Genomic DNA, 5,296 nt, shown 5'->3' on the forward strand with positions numbered 1-5,296 from the left:
TTCGGCTCAAAGGCGAGGTACTTTTTTTTTCTTGAAAGAGAATGTGCTTGGACATGTTGTTAATCCATAGTGACCATACAGCACTGTGTCCGCGTTGTGCCTTTCAGTCCTGTGTTCTTCTTTGTGGGCTAAGAGAAGTTGTTAGTTGTTGTTTTTTTTCTCTTGTGATTATTACATTGAAGACATTACACCTAATTCTAGCTAAGAATTGGACAGATGAATTGCGTCTTTTGCGAGATCATGATTATTTTATGTCATATGGTCTGGCCTACTTTCATCTGTAGCGAAGAAAAATGGCATTGCCCCATCGCTACGACGTCGCTGTTACGTGACAGGTTGAATAAACCTGAAAGGCATAATCAGCGCGTCAATGACACATGGCACTGGTGTGATATTATTGAATGCAAACATTAAACTTCAGGAATATTTTACGGCAGTTTTATCATTGATAGCAGATAGGAAAGCCGACATGCAGTATATGCTCCTGTCGCTATTGATCTTGATGATGATATTTAGTAGAGCACGCTGAGAATTATAATACACGACATAGGTTCGAATGCCTCGGTACTATGTCGCCCTAACGTTTTGCGCCTAAACTCACTGTCTTTCGCCGGCCACGATTGTCAACACGAAAGCAAATCATACTTTTTTACAAAAAGATCGTCAACAGTGAACAAACAAGTGATATTGCTAGAGCCAACTCATAAAAAGTGTGAAACGTTATCGTTACAGAAGCCATCTTCTACCAGTTAGTCCAGTTGTCACTTGAATTTTGTCTTTTTCGATTCCTCACTGAAGGAACACATGTATGTTTGTATATCCTTTTATTAACTTCAGCGACCTTCAAAATATCTGGGATCAACTCGTGCAAGATTTTTTTGGTTGAGCACTAGAACATTTTCTTCCACTGACTCGATGTGCACGTGACCGTGCCTCCTTTCTATCTTTCAGATCGATTCGAGAACTCGGCCTTCCCATAACACTGAAACACAAAAACGTCGAAACACCTAAAGGCATAACAGAAAGCCGTAAGGAAGCCATCTGTAGGTGGCTAGCTGATTCGGCGCGCTGCCATCTCAACGGAAAATTCCCGGTTACCGGTGATGTCGTGACACACTACCAGAGCCTGTGGAATGAACTCTACTTCGCACCTCTCTTTGAGACAAAGGTAAGAATTGGAGTTTTTTTGGTTTATTTACAATTTTTGTGGCTGATTAACTCTGTAGTGCCAAAAACACGGTAAAAAATCGAGAAAAGATAGAACAGCTTTTGCACGTTGATTTCTGGCAGCAGTTCCCCACCTGCGGCAAGTTATCTTTTCGTCCTCTTTGATTTCCCTTTACCTTATTGTTTCTACATTTTATTTAAACATAAGTATTACTTCTTTGTTGTTTTCTCTGGCTTCATTGTCTGTTTTCATCATTTTGTTGTGACTAAAGCAACATCGAGCCTCTCTTATTACCGCATTTGTTGAGTACAATTCCACGTCGCAGCGACGGCACAAGTAACGGCTCTTTGGATAATTGCAGCAAGTCTCGAAGGCTACGCTTTTAAATGCTGGCTATTCGGTAGCCGGAAACGCGTCATGCACGCTATGTTCCGGAGATAACTTTTATTGTGATAGCAATTCTATGGACATTCTAGGTGAATTTTTGCCGTCAGCGTCATCGTCGCCGTCGCCGTGAGGTTCCGTATAAAGTCTACGGGTGATAAAATAGTCGCCGCGCGCCGTATGCTGTATGTGCGAGTGAAAACATGCGATGGTGAGCCGGCAATCGCTGCTCGCGCACACAAGGGCGGGAAGCGGGAAGGAAGCGCGCATTGTTCCAGTCACGCACGGTGCTCTGGAGGGAGGGTACGGCGGTGGAGAGGGCCGCGCTTCACTGCGGCTGCGCACTTCCGCCGGTAGGGAAGGCTGCAGGGCTATGGGGAGGGGGTCGCGTTCTGCGCCGCGAGCACCCGCCCGCGCGGCTGTATCTTGAGAGGCATCTGCGGTGGGGGCGGAGAACGCACTCCCTGTGTTTTCGGGGCTAAGATCGCGTCGATGCAAGCGCCGGCACATAGCTCAATTCGCTGGTTGCTACTGCTGCGCTGACTCACTCAAGCGCTTTCGCAGAGTTTTCCCAGTCATCCAGTGAGGTGCGATCATGTTGGCTTTTACGCGCGTGACAACATGCTTGTTAATTTAGTTAGTGTGCCTATGTTGACAAGTTTATACGAAAGATAAATCTAGTATCCTTACTTTGTATAGCTGTCTACTAATTTGCTATCGCAATCGACGCTTCGCCTTCCGGGAAAAACTGCGACTTTTTCTGCTCTCTCGTTTGTACACGTAGGAAGAAAGCGTGCTTTGGGTGTTACATGGCGGTGGAAAGAATGCCCGCAAGCGGGCCTGCGCCCACATTCACGAGGGGCTGTTCAGGGCGCAAAGTATCGAGGTGGCCACGGCTGTGCTGGACAAGATGATGGGCGACGTCCAGGAGATGATCGGGAAGGTTTTGGATACAGTGCAGCACATGCTGAGTCAGCGGGTGTCTTACTGGCTCTCCAGGTACTGCCGGTGGCATTTTTTTTTGTCTTGTTTACCATAGTCATTGCGACCAGGCTTCAAGCAATTTGTACCTAAATTTATGCGGAAAATTGCAAAAAATTAACACTTAGGAAAACCCATGCCTAGGACGCTAAGCACAAAGTATGAAATGTTAAGCTTTCGATAAACAAGTGAATAAATTATAGTTTTGTTAGCATACGAAATAAGTTGTTGCCAAGAATGAAAGATAACGGAGGGCTTTAGGTGAACTATGTTCACTGAATGCTGATTGGTGCTGTTAACGCTAGTCGTTGGGTTATTTTAAGTGCGGAGCACTTTAGGGGACCGGGATGTCGTTCCTCGGCGGTGGGTGTCACGCACAACACAAGGTCTACGTAAGGCATAAAATTCACATTATATTCCCCTAAAAATAGATAAAATTAAACCAATTAAGTGTAAAATAATATAAAATAAGGAAAACATCATGAATTAACGCATTCATTAACCCAAATTATTCAAAAACTCTATCGAAAACTCTAAACTGATACCGAGACTCGTCAAGAGAGGGTGCCACAGCCCCTCAAGTGGAAAGATTTTGCTGGGCGCGCTGACAGAGAGCTCTTTCCTGCCATGGAAGACAGCGTTGACGCAGGTCTGATGAAATGGTGCGCGCCCGAGAAGCTAAAGTTGGTCGCCAGCGCAGGAAAGCTAACCCCGACATTGTGAGAAGAATGGCTAAACACAATATAAACACAGGATAAAACAATATAAACACAAGGAAAACACGGCAAATCAGTGCTCCGCACTTGCCCAGCTTTCACGCTGAGTGGAACTGCATTACCGCCTAGTTTACTATTGCATTAGCGTTGCATTAGTTTTTATTTTTTTAAAGATAAGTATTCATTTATGATTTCTCTTTCTGGGATTATACGTGCGAAACCCAGTTCTAATTATGAGGCACGCCGTAGTGGAGGGCTCCCGATTAATTTTGACCACCTGGGGTTCTTTACCGTGCCCTACAACGCAAGTACACGGGCGTTTTATCAGCGAAGCACCTTAGGGCCGAGCCTTGTCCCTCGTCCTCGTCCGTCGTCCGTCGTCCGTAGCGTACGCTTTAGTTTGCGTACGTATAGTACGTATAGCGTATACTATAGTTTACGTACGCTATACCAGGAGTGTCTATTGTTAAAAAATTGCAAGGGAGTACACTAACTACGCCAGTAAGCTGCACCGCAAACTAGATGACAGGGTTTTCGTTTGGGACCTCCGCTATCGCTGTCCCGCAAAAGCGTTGTCACGTGAGTCTCGTCTCGTACAAAAACAGCCTCGCTGGAAGTGCCGCAGCGAGCGATTCATTCTCTGCCGAAACCGGTAATGGTCGCGCATAGTACACTCCTAGCCGAATCGGCCACCTAGAAACAGCCGGCAAAACTGTATAGCCCTTACGAATGCCGCAACACACATGCACGGGACCATCCACTGTACAGTGAAACCCAAATATAACTAACCCAGATAAACAAAATATTCTTCATATCCAATGCACGAAACTTATTTACCATTCCCATGTAATATATCTCCCTCATAACGTAGAATGTATCGAACTCAGAGTGTCCTTTTTCAGCCCATTAAAGCCTGTAATTAAAGCCTGGCATTTTTCCTGTGATCTATAGTTCAAATTGGCAATTCGTTTAAGATTGCAATATGCGAGTTTGTTTACATTGAATCACCTGATATATCGAACTATTTCGAGCCCATGAACTCTGTCACTATAACTTTGTTCGACCGTATTCGCTTTCCACCGTTGGCTTTGGTCTCACGTGTGCCTACTGCGTCCCATTCTCAAGACCGCATCACGGCCTGCCGAGGGTTGCCTCCTTAACAAATTCCACTTGCCTTTCGCGTTATGTACCTCGCGGCTTCCTGAGCGAAAGTATTCGGTGCGCTGTGTTCGCCAAGCTCACTTTGCCTCAGTCTTCAATTGGGTTCTGTCAAAGCATCAAGAGCCTCTTGCTCTTCGGATGCCACGGGCTAGCCGTGACGTAGCTGCTGCAATATCACGTATGTTTGAATACTCCATTCGCTAATGCCTTCTGCTTTTTCTGTAAAGATTTAAGGACCGCACTTTTCTTTTCGTGACATACAGTAGGATACAGTGGATGCACCGGAAGAAATGTAAAGTATAACGCTGTATAAGAGCCGATAGAGACGTGATTTTTCCAAATAAACTTGCAACGGTATCATTGCGTCCCTTTTCGTAGGTGAAAGCCTAACCGCATGTTGCAAATTTTTCTTGCTCAGCGTATTTTCAGCCATAGTGAGGGCCCTAAATAACGAAAGCTTGGAGTTTATACGGGTGGGATAGATACTTCGAGCCTATATATACAGGCAGTTCTTATATCCATAGACAATTTCTTAAAAGACATTTGTTATTATGCAGAACTACCATCCCTCTGATTACATCATGGCATTGATTTTGTAAGCCACACTAAAGGCGAGGACTCCCCCCCAGACAGACCCTTGATGTTTCGACCTATTTAAGCGTCATTCGCCTTTAAGAAGTCGTACGAAAATCCCAACGCTTTTTCACATGCTACAAACTGTCACTTGCAAACACGAGCCAGCAACTCTACGTTCTGTATACCCAGACACGAAGAAGACGAGCTCCTGCGCTACCAAGTGAAGCGGAGACCGGCATACCTGGCCGAGCTGAAGGCAGTGGACGTGGAGCTGGCAGGACTGTCCGAGCCGTCACCTTCTGACCTTGGA

The sequence above is a fragment of the Dermacentor silvarum genome, chromosome 9 (assembly GCF_013339745.2).
Source record: "Dermacentor silvarum isolate Dsil-2018 chromosome 9, BIME_Dsil_1.4, whole genome shotgun sequence".
Lineage (NCBI taxonomy): Eukaryota > Metazoa > Arthropoda > Arachnida > Ixodida > Ixodidae > Dermacentor > Dermacentor silvarum.